Genomic DNA, 12,516 nt, shown 5'->3' on the forward strand with positions numbered 1-12,516 from the left:
ACACCTCTACTCCAAATGTTTCAATCACAACTAAACTTTTACTTTGGTAAATAGATGCTCAAAAAAAATTCCAATCAAATTCAAATGGAAGTTCAACAGGAACCTTTGTAACCTCGCACCTGTTTTAAAGAGGCTTTGTTATCATGTACAGTATATACCAAAATAATATATTGCAATGATCCCTTTGAATTGAGAACATATTTTGACGCAAATCGTCATCCCAACAATCGAAGTCGAAAGTGAGTTAAATTAACATAACTACTTTATTATGACTTTTAAAGTAAAGTTAAAATACCACTGATAGTCACACACACATTAGGTGTTGTAAAATTACCCTCTGCATTTGAGCCATCTTATTGTTCCACCCCCTGGGAGGTGAGGGGAGAAGTGAGCAGCAGCGGTGGCCGCGCTCGTGAACCATTTTGGTGATTTACCCCCCAATTCCAACCCTTGATGCTGAATGCTGGGTGCCAAAGAGATAGGTTATGGGGCAGTATAACTCGGTTGGTAGAGTGGCCATGCCAGCAACTTGAGGGTTGCAGGTTCGATCCCCGCTTCTGTCATCCTAGTCACTGCCGTTGTGTCCTTGGGCAAGACAGTTTACCCACCTGTTCCCAGTGCCACCCAGACTGGTTTAAATGCAGAGGTGGGTAGTAACGCGCTACATTTACTCCGTTAGATTTACTTAAGTAAATTTTGGGATTAATTGTACTTCTACGAGTAGTTTTTATGCAACATACTTTTACTTTTACTTGAGTAGATTTATAGAGAAGAAACGCTACTTTTACTCCGCTCCGTTTATCTACATTCAGCTCGCTACTCGCTACTTTTTTTTATCGATCTATTAATGTTTGTTTTGGTTAATGACAGAGCTTCAAAGTAGAATCTACGCATGCCTGTATTTCACCAATCACATGCAGTCACTGGTGACATTGGACCAATCAAACAGAGCCAGGCGGTCACATGACCCGACTTAAACAAGTTACAAAACTTATTCGGGTGTTACCATTTAATGGTCAATTGTATGGATTATGTACTGCACAGTGCAATCTACTAATACAAGTTTCAATCAATCAATCAAAAGTGTAAAGGAAAAAAGACCATTTTTATTTCAACCGTACTTCCCGTCAAAAGCCTAAAGACTGATCGCACAGTTCTTGTCTTCACAATAAAAGTGCCGCTCCATCGCGCCTGCGCTAACAAAATAAGAGTCTCCGAAAGCCAGCGCAAACAAGCTAGCAGGCTACGGAGTTTGCCGCCAATGTATTTCTTGTAAAGTGTATAAAAACGAATATGGAAGCTGGACGAATAAGATGCCAAAAACCAACGACTTTCATTTGGTATTAGACAGAAAAGAGGAACTTTTTTTCTCCTCCATTTGAAAACCTGGACGTCTGATTCCAATCATTGCAAGTCATCAGAATCAGGTAATACACCAACTTATATTCTTGTCTTCATGAAAGATAGGAATCTATATGTTAAACATGCATGTATATTCATTAAAACACCTTCAACATGTGAACAAAAACGGCAAAATAAATAAATATGAATTATATACTGTATATATAAATATATGTATATATATATATATATATATATATATATATATATATATATATATATATATATGATATGATATGTGTGTGTATAAATGATATGTGTGTGTATGTATATGTAAATATGAGGTAGATCACCTCGACTTGGTCATTTACTAAGTAATTGATGAACGTTGAAAAACTTATTGGGGTGTTACCATTTAGTGGTCAATTGTATGGAATATGTACTGTTCTGTACAATCTACTAATACATGTTTTAATCAATCAATCAATCAATCAATCAATCAAATCAATGAATGCCTATTGAGGCTATGGTGCTGTTAAGTTATTGTGGCTCAATGTGCCATTTTTTAAATTGTATTTTAATGTACTATTATTTAATATATATTATTGTTTTAGTTGCTTAAGAGATATTCCTGGCTCTGAATTTGCTCATTGCTATTTTTATGTTTTTGTGCATTATTTGTTGCCGTAATCAGGTTACTCATCAGTTACTCAGTACTTGAGTAGTTTTTTCACAACATACTTTATACTTTTACTCAAGTAAATATTTGGGTGACTACTCCTTACTTTTACTTGAGTAATAAATCTCTAAAGTAACAGTACTCTTACTTGAGTACAATTTCTGGCTACTATACCCACCTCTGTTTAAATGTAACTTAGATATTGGGTTTCACTATGTAAAGCGCTTTCAATCACTAGCGAAAAAGCGCTGTATGAATATAATTCACTTCACTTAATTTACTAATGGGTACCCTTTTTATAGTCTTTGGCCGGGATTTGAACTCACGACCTACCGATCTAGTTCAAGTTTCAAGTTTACAAGTTTATTCACAATACCATATAACATTTACAATAGTGGTGAATATCATCATTTAAAGATGTTGGTACGTGAAAGGGTCCCCCAAATAAGCTAGAAGAAGCTTTTGACAGGGGGTCCAAAGGACAATATATACATGGAAAGATCAAATAGGGTAGCAAGCACAAAAACAAAAAACAAAAACAAAACAACGCTACATGATAAACACAAGATAATAGTACTAAAGCAAGCATACACATATATATATATATATATATATATATATATATATATATATATATATATATATATATATATACATAAATACATTCATTCAACCATGCAAAACCCAACAGTAGACTACCCCACATGAGGCATTAAAGATAGGTGGTTAATAAGTAAGTTTTCAGTTTCGTTTTGAAGTTGGAGAATGGATACAGCATCTTGAAGCTCTCATTAAGCTGGTTCCAAATCTTTGGTCCCAGGGTGGACACTCTGACCAGGCTTTAAAAAAAAAAAAAAAATCCAGAATTGTAGTGTTTAAATAGTGTGCTTGATCTGTGATACTTGATCTGTGAGAAAGAAAATGTGACAAGTAGTTGACTAAGTGTATTCACAAGCTGACACATTTACAATGACAGCATGAGACCAACTGGTGGTTTGACTGATCAACTTGAGGATTGATCATATTCACCAACACGCTGGCACACACTAAAGCCAGCAAGCTTGTGAAAATGTGAGGCTTATTATTGAACCACACTTTTAGCTCACAGGTAAATGGAGTCTGTATATTTTAGTGGCTTGGCGGTGCAGCTTTTTGCTAAGCTCGTCAACGTCCTCTCTTTCCACTTTCTCCACTGCCATCTGTGTCGCTCTTGATCTGACATCAGACGATCTCTGCTGGTATCCACTTAAATCGCAGTGCAGTGCTGCTTCTCATGAGGTCATGCCCGCTATTCCTCATGTTCACAGCCATGAAAACTATAGAAATATTTCCAATGCGCAACAGAAACGCTTTCAAAGCACCAAGCTGGTGCTTGTGTGTACTTTGACCATGCTGCTTACATCACATAAGAGTGTTTTTCTTCTTTCTATGTGCCTCATTTAACGCTTGTTTAACGCTTTATTACTTTCAATGTTCAAGTTCCAAATTCACTACATAAAGAATGAATATAAAGACCTTGGTTGAGCTGTATCGGAAACGTCAGGAAACTGAATGTGTGCCGCAATGAAAACAAAGTTCCTTGAATCCTTGAAATGGATATTGGCTAATAATGTATGATATAGTATAGTATATAGTGGAGTGTTGTACCGATAGCAATATTTTGGCCCCGGTACCAAAATTATTTCGATACTTTTTGTTACTTTTATAAATAAAGGGGACCACAAAAAATTGCATTATTGACTTTATTTTAACAACAAATCTTACGGTGCATTAAACATATGTTTCTTATTGCAAGTTTGTCTTTGAATGAAATAGTGAACATACAAAACAACTTGTCTTTTAGTAGTAAGTAAGCCAACAAAGGCTCCTCCGGTACTTTTCAGAGGCAGTATAATACCAAATATGATTCATTAGTATCGCGTTACTATAGTGATACTGGTATACCGTACAACCATAGTATAGTGCAATATGGTATCCATCCATTTTCTACCGCTTTTTCCCTTTGGGGTCGCGGGGGGTGCTGAAGCCTATCTCAGCTACAATCGGGCGGAAGGCGGTGTACACCATGGACAAGTCGCGACCTCATTGAAGGGCCAACACAGATAGACAGACAACATTCACACTCACATTCACACACTAGGGCCAATTTAGTGTTGCCCATCAACCTATCCCCAGTTGCATGTCTTTGGAGGTGGGAGGAAGCGGGAGTACCCGTAAAGAACCCACGCAGTCACGGGGAGAACATGCAAACTCCACACAGAAAGATCCTCAGCCCGGGATTGAACCCAGGACTACTGAAGACCTTCGTATTGTGAGGCAGACGCACTAACCCCTCTTTCAACGTGCTGCTCTAGTATACAACTCTTGGAAGAAAATCATGGAATAACCAGCCTTGGAAGATGTCCATTCAGTTGTTTAATGTTGGAGAAAAAAAGCAGATAACAGACAATGACCCAAAACTACAGTCATTTCAAAAGGCACATTTCTGCCTATAGGAGATGATAAAATATACAGGATGCAGGATGGTTACCTTTTGTCCATTCTTAACATGTACAAGACATATAAGAACTGAAATTACATTTTCGGCACAGTCCCAATAAGAGCAGACTCACATTACAGGGAGACAAGAACAGGACCGCCAACGGATCAGCCACTCACGGCGCTCCTTAAAGAAGAAATTAAAAACTATTACATTTTTAGATCAGGTTGAATGAAACAAATATGGAATTATTCAATTCTGAGGAATAAAAACATACGGAATAATGGAAAAACAATCAGAAAAAAAACCTTCCAACACACCACAGATACTTTGTTGCCCCACCTCTGGGTTTTATAACAGCTTGCAGTCTCTAAGGCATTGACTTAAGGAGTGACAAACAGTACTTTTCATCAATCTTGTGCCAACTTTCTCTGATTGCTGTTGTCAGATCAGCTTTGCAGGTTAGAGTCGCGACATGGACCATTTTCTTACATTCCCACCACACATTTTGAATTGGATTGAGATCGTCTGGATGAACAAAGATACGGACATAACAAGGGAGTGATTAGCTAGTGGTAGCAAGACGGTGTAATAATCAACCAACAGAAACAGGTGCGTAAGCTTGGACACTCCGAGCAACACAAACGTAAACATAATATACTGTATACTAAAACTAAGGAAAACTACAACAAAACCAACAAGGTCAAGACCAATCCTTAATATTTGCAGGCAATGACAATGACCTAAAGTATCTTTCTTCAAGGAAAGGTTTTAGGGTTTTTGATCTCTAGCAAAATCCATTATCATTTTGACCCCTGGTGTCATCCTCCCTAAACATCCTTTCAATTGATGGAAAAAGAAAAGTGTCCAAACTGTCAATGTAAACGTGTGTGCATTTATTGAAAATGTTCAAGGTTCAAGGTTCAAGTTTTATTTGTCACATGCAGACTACACCACAGTGAAATGCTTTTTTCCATGCTCTTCAGATATTGCATACAGTGGGTTCCAAACACAAGTTGCAGAATCTAATACACTACAAAGAAATACAACAATTGAATAGCTCTGATATACATTAATTACAAGACAGTTAAGTTGCACAATAAGTCACAGAAGTTATGGTAGAAGTATCAGTACAAGTAGAAGTACAGTAGTCAAATACAGTACCAGTGCAAGATCAAATAGTGTAACAGTACATACAGTATAGAAAGGAACAAATATGAAGGTGTCGACAGTTCTTTGGCAGATGAGTAGTGAAAATAGTATGAACAAAAGTAACGGAACAGTATAACTTATTTATACTCTTGTTTTTACATTATTTTTACATTATTTACAATCATTGAATGAAACTATTGCAGTCCGGTAATTACAGTGGTATGCAAAGTGATTCTTGTGCGTGCGGTTTTGTGCAATTGTGATGAGTGTTAATCAGCGGTGCAGTTGAGCAGTCTGATGGCTCTCTCCATGTTGGCCTTGAGACTCCGGTAGCGCTTGCCTGACTGCAGCAGTGAGAACAGGCAGTTGCTTGGGTGGCTAGAGTCCCTCACAATCCTCTTGGCCTTGGATCTACACCGCCTGGTGTAGATGTTGCAAATGGTTGGGAGCACACCTCCGATGGTGCGCTCGGCTGATCTGGCCACTCTCTGCAGTCTGTTGTGGTCGTGTGCGGTGGTAATCCCATACCAGCAGGTGATGTTTCCAGTCATGACACTCTGTTGTGCATGAGTAGAAGTTTCTGAGGATCTTGTGGTTTAGCTTAAACTTCCTCAGTCTCCTGAGGAAGTACAGACGCTGTCGTGCCTTTTTCACCACTTTGTCTGTGTGTGTGGTCCAGGACAGGTCTTCTGTTATTGTCACTCCAAGGTATTTGAAGTTGGTCACTCTCTCGACCGGCGTCCGTTCTATGCTAAGGGGACTGTAGTTCCTTGCCTCCCGTCTCCTAAAATCCACTATGATCTCCTAAGTCTTGCTGACGTTCAGGGCGATGTGGTTCTCCTGACACCACAGTGCCAGGTTCTTCACTTCACTCAGGTAGGTTGTTTCATCGTTTCTAGAGATCAGGCCCACCAGAGCTGTGTCATCAGCAAATTTCACAATAGAGTTGGTTGATTTTTTTAGCCACACAGTCATGTAGGTAGAGTGAATAGAGGAGGGGGCTCAGAACACAGTGTTGAGGATAATGGGTGATGAGGTGCAGTTCCCTGCTCTCACCACTTGTGGTCTGCCTGTCAGGAAGTCCAGGACCCACTGAGGTGGGTACATTCAAAGGCTCTCGGACCGATCTATCAACTCAGGGTTTCTGATTTGGAAAAACCCATACTGTGGTTGTGGGGACTTTTTCCTCGACCAGTTTGCCAACAAAATCCAGCACAGTGTCTGTATATTTGTCAATGTTGTCTGTGCCCTCGTGGAACACGCTCCAGTCTGTGCAATCTAGCGCATCCTGGAGCATGCACTCTGAGTTCAAAGACCAGCGCTTGACTTCTCGCGTCAACACGGGGGCGCGCTTCAAACTTTGTTTGTACACTGGTACGAGCAAGCTGGCAGAGTGATCTGATTTGCCGAAGGCTGATAAAGACTGTGACTTATAGCGGCATTTGTATTGCGTGTAGCAGTGGTCTAATATATTATTGCCTCGGGTAGGACAGGTCACGTGTTGGTAAAACGTTGGTAATACCGTTTTAAGTTTCGCCTTATTAAAGTCCCCAGCAACCACAATAGCAGCATCAACATGAGCTGCCTGGAGTTTATTTACCTGGTCGTCGAGCTCCGAAAGCGCGGTCTCAACGTTGGCCTGGGGTGGAATGTATACTCCGATGAGTATGACTGATGTTAGCTCCCTTGGTAGGTAAAACGGACGGCATTTGATGATGAGAAACTCCAGGTCCGGTGAGCAGTGTTCCCTTATCTTCTCCACACTGCTCGGTCCACACCAGTGTTTATTCACCATAAAACACATTCCTCCGCCTCTCGATTTTCCCGTTGACTCGTTCCTGAAACTCCGGTACACGTAGAAAGGCTCCAGGCTGATGGCGTGGTCTGGAACCTCCGCTGTGAGCCAGGTCTCAGTGAAACATAGGGCGTCACAGTCTCTGATGTCCCACTGGAACTTAATCCTCGCCCTGATGTCCTCTAACTTGTTCTCAATTGACTGGACGTTGGAGAGAAGGATGGAAGGGAGAGGCGTCTGGCTCGCACGTCTTCTGACGCGGCTCCTTAGTCCCCCTCGGCTGCCACGGTATCGATGGTGTTTCCGCCATTCTCCTTTGTTGTTGTTGTTGCCATGGACTCTCAATACTGCCAGCAGTTCCTTCAAGAGGTCCGAGCTTCGATGAAGTTGGTGAGTTGTTTTTAAATGTATGTCCAAAAGAGTTTGTCCGTCGTAAACAATTGTTGTACCATTGGTCGAAGTAAAACAAACAAAAAAACAACACAAATTAGCCAAAATACGCACATCTTGTGACGAGAGTGTGGAGAGGCAGCCGAACGGAGCAGCGCCATTTTGTATAAAGTGAAATGGCAGCCATCTCCCTATTGCCAATTTTTGACATGCAGCCTCATATCATCAATGACTGTGGGAATTAGCATGCTTTCTTAAGGCAGTCTTCTTCTTAAATCTATTTGGAATCGCACCAAACCAAATTTCCAGCATCATCACCTTGCACAATGCAGACTTGCGATTTTTCACTGTGAACGTCTCTCAGTGGGGGAGGGTTCTCCTGGTGCCAAAAAATCTCTTGTGAGCCCAGTAGACAGGTTTGAACAAGTCTTTTATTGAAAGAGCCCACGCACACGGATAGCCCACTTTCCAGCAGTCTTCGGTCTCGTGACTTTTCAGTTTGCTTGTGTCTGCTTGATCTCTCAGTCTCTCGCTCATGACTCTTGCTCTGCTCCAACTCCCAAATCCAACAACTTGTTTTGTCCCGGCTGCTGCTAATAAAGGCGACAGGTGATGAAATAACAAGGCCCAGCCAGCTCAGTCATCCATAGTCCACGATTGGTTTTCTTTTGCCCATTACAACCTTGTTTTTTTCTTCTGCTTAAATGTTAATGACGGCTTTGTTTAAGGTTTTCTGTATTTACTCTCTTTGTATCTCTGTATCTCTTCTCTCTTGGCTCTAGGCCAAGGGTCGGCAACCTAAAATGTTCAAAGCCATATCAGACCAAAAATACAAAAAACAAATCTGTCAGGAGCCACGGAAGATTCAAATCCTTACATAGGTCTTATATTGAAGGCAACATACAATATGATGTAAGTGTCTATACTAGCTATAATAGACTGCAAGCTCTTATCTGTGAGGCGGGTGCGGTATTTGGATTTGATGTTGTTCATGTTTGAGAGCATCTGCTTGCACAGGTATTTGTTTTGTTTGCAACAGCCACCTGCCTGACACCACGCCGTGCTAAAAGAAATGTGTGTTGCAGGCTGACGCAAGTCTTTGTTGACACAAATGTTGAAATGTAATATTTATTCTACACATTTTTATAGCATTGAAAAATATGTGTAAAACGGAGGCTTCTCAAAGGGTGAGATTGTGCCTGGAAATTACTGGCTTCAAATAACCAAAGGTATAGGTGTGTGTGTCCATAGTAAAAGAAATGTCAGGTTTTCTTCTTTTATTAGATTTATTACCATTTTTGGCAGGCTGAGTAACTTTTGCTGTGGTCTGGAATGACACACAAACAACTATCAGAAATGTAGCCAATATTACATAGCCTTGTGGTTAGAGTGTCCGCCCTGAGATCAGTAGGTCGCGAGTTAAGACTCCAGCCCAGTCATACCAAAGACGATAAAAATGGGACCCATTACCTCCCTGCTTGCCACTCCGCATAATAAGTTAGAATTGGGGGTTAAATCACCAAAATGATTCCCAAGCATTCCCAAGCACGGTCACCACTGCTACTCACTGCTCCCCTCACCTCCCAGGGGGTGCAACAAGGGGATGAGTATATAGCAGGGAGTAATTTCACCACACCTAGTGTGTGTGTGTGTGTGTGTGTGACTATCAGTTGTACTGTAACTTTTACTCTATACAGATAATATTACATGAAACATACACGTATAAATTAAGTGCACAGACGACACAAGTAAAGGAAATTAAATGAGCATAAATATACCTACAAACGAGGCATAAAGATGCCAGCCTAAAGAGCATGTTAGCATTAATTATCTTGCAGTCATGCAGTGACCAAATACGTCTGATAAGTATTCCACACAAGTCAATAAGCCCAAACACCTTGTCAACACAAGTCAGTAACATCAACAAAGCTCACCTGTGTGCATTCACGCACAGCATTAAACATTTGGTGGACAAAGTGAGATAAAGAAGGAGTGGTGTTTTTGTGGCAGTGTTGGAGAAAGTTATACATGTATAACAGGGGTGCCCACACATTTTCAGCAGGTGCCCTACTTATCAAATGACCAAGACAAGGTGATTTACCACACACACATATATATATACATCCATCCATCCATCTTCTTCCGCTTATCCAAGGTCGGGTCGTGGGGGCAGCAGCCTAAGCAGGGAAGCCCAGACTTCCCTCTCCCCAGCCACTTCGTCCAGCTCTTTCCGGGGGATCCCGAGGCGTTCCCAGGACAGCCGGGAGACATAGTCTTCCCAACGTGTCCTGGGTCTTCCCCGTGGCCTCCTACCAGTTGACGTGCCCTAAACACCTCCCTAGGGAGGCGTTCGGGTGGCATCCTGACCAGATGCCCGAACCACCTTATCTGGCTCCTCTCGATATGGAGGAGCAGCGGCTTTACTTTGAGTTCCTCCCGGATGGCAGAGCTTCTCACCCTATTTCTAAGGGAGAGCCCCGCCACACGGCAGAGGAAACTCATTTCGGCCGCTTGTACCCATGATCTTATCCTTTTGGTTATGACCCAAAGCTCATGACCATAGGTGAGGATGGGAACGTAGATTGACCGGTAAATTGAGAGCTTTGCCTTCCGGCTCAGCTCCTTCTTCACCACAACGGATCGGTACAACGTCCGCATTACTGAAGACGTCGCACCGATCTGCCTGTCAATCTTACGACCTCACCCGTGAACAAGACTCCTAGGTACATGAACTCCTACACTTGGGGAAGGGTCTCCTCCCCAACCCGGAGATGGCATTCCACCTTTTTCCGGGCGAGAACCATCGACTCAGACTTGGAGGTGCTGATTCTCATTCTGGTCACTTCACACTCGGCTGCGAACCGATCCAGTAAGAGCTGAAGATCCCGGCCGGAAGAAGCCATCAGGACCACATCATCTGCAAAAGGCAGAGACCTAATCCCGCAGCCACCAAACCGGAACCCCTCAACGCCTTCACTGCGCCTAGAAATTCTGTCCATAAAAGTTATGAACAGAATCGGTGACAAAGGACAGCCTTGGCGAAGTCCAAGGCTGTCTCTCACAGTTGAAGTGTACCTATGATGAAAATTACAGACCTCTGTCACCATTTTAAGTGGGAGAACTCGCACAATCGGTTGCTGACTAAATACTTTTTTGCCCCACTGTAAATCCCCTCAATATTTACATACAGTATATGAGGTGGGCCTACCGAGGATGTCGTAGTGGTTTGTGCAGCCCTTTGAAACACTAGTGATTTAGGGCTATATAAGTAAACATTGATTGATTGATTGATTGATAAATCCTCTTGACTAAGTCCATCCATCCATCCATTTCCTACCGCTTGTCCCTTTTGGGGTCGCGGGGGGTCGCTGGCGCCTATCTGAGCTGTATTTGGGCGGTAGGCGGGGTACACACTCGACAAGCCGCCACCTCATTGCAGGGCCATTGACTTAGTCAATAATATATATATATATATATATATTAGGGGTGTGGGAAAAAATCAATTCGAATTTGAATTGCGATTCTCACGTTGTGCGATTCACAATCGATTCTCTTTTTTTTTTTTTTTTTTTTTTAATCAATCCAACAAAACAATACACAGCAATACCATAACAATGCAATCCAATTCCAAAACCAAACCTGACCCAGCAACACTCCGAACTGCAATAAACAGAGCAATTGAGAGGAGACAAACACGACACAGAACAAACCAAAAGTAGTGAAACAGAAATTAATAGCATCAGTATCAATATTAGTTATAATTTCAGCATAGCAGTGATTAAAAATCCCTCATTGACATTATCATTAGACATTTATAAAAATAAGAAAAAAGAATAATAGTGTCACAGTGGCTTACACTTGCATCGCATCTCATAAAATGAGTCTTATTTTTTGGTTCGTTTAATAGTTAGAACAAATTTACATTATTGCAATCAGTTGATAAAACATTGTCCTTTACAATTATAAAAGCTTTTTTTTTTTTAAATCTACTACTCTACTAGCATGTCAGCAGACTGGGGTAGATCATGCTGAAATCCTATGTATTGAATGAATAAAGAATCGTTTTGAATTGGAAAAATATCGTTTTTGAATCGAGAATCGCGCTGAATCGAAAACATCGATTTATAATCGAATCGCGACCCCAAGAATCGATATTGAATCGAATCGTGGGAAACCCAAATATTCACAGCCTTAATATATATATATTACGTAGCACGTTTTCACGGGGTGAGTGTGTGTGTAGGTCCTGGGTTCGATCCCCAGGCTTTTGGCCTTTCTGTGTGGAGCTTGCATGTTCTCCCCGTGACTGCGTGGGTTCCCTCCGGGTACTCCGGCGTCCTCCCACCTCCAAAGACATGCACCTGGGAATAGGTTGATTGGCAACACTAAATTGGCCCTAGTGTGTGAATGTGAGTGTGAATGTTTTCTGTCTGTCTGTGTTGGCCCTGAGATGAGGTGGCGTCTTATCGAGGGAACCGTCCGAATGCAGCTGGCAAAGGCTCCATCACCATCCAAGACCCCGAGAGGGACAAGTCGTAGAACATTATTGGATGGATGGACATTGGAGTTAACTCCGTAGCTCACTAGCTTGTATGCGCTGGTTTTCTGAGGGGTTTTTTTCCGTTAGCACAGGCAAGATGTAGAAGCACTTTTATTGTGAAAACAGGAACCGTGGGGTCG

The sequence above is a fragment of the Nerophis ophidion genome, linkage group LG05, assembly GCF_033978795.1.
Source record: "Nerophis ophidion isolate RoL-2023_Sa linkage group LG05, RoL_Noph_v1.0, whole genome shotgun sequence".
NCBI classification, from domain to species: domain Eukaryota; kingdom Metazoa; phylum Chordata; class Actinopteri; order Syngnathiformes; family Syngnathidae; genus Nerophis; species Nerophis ophidion.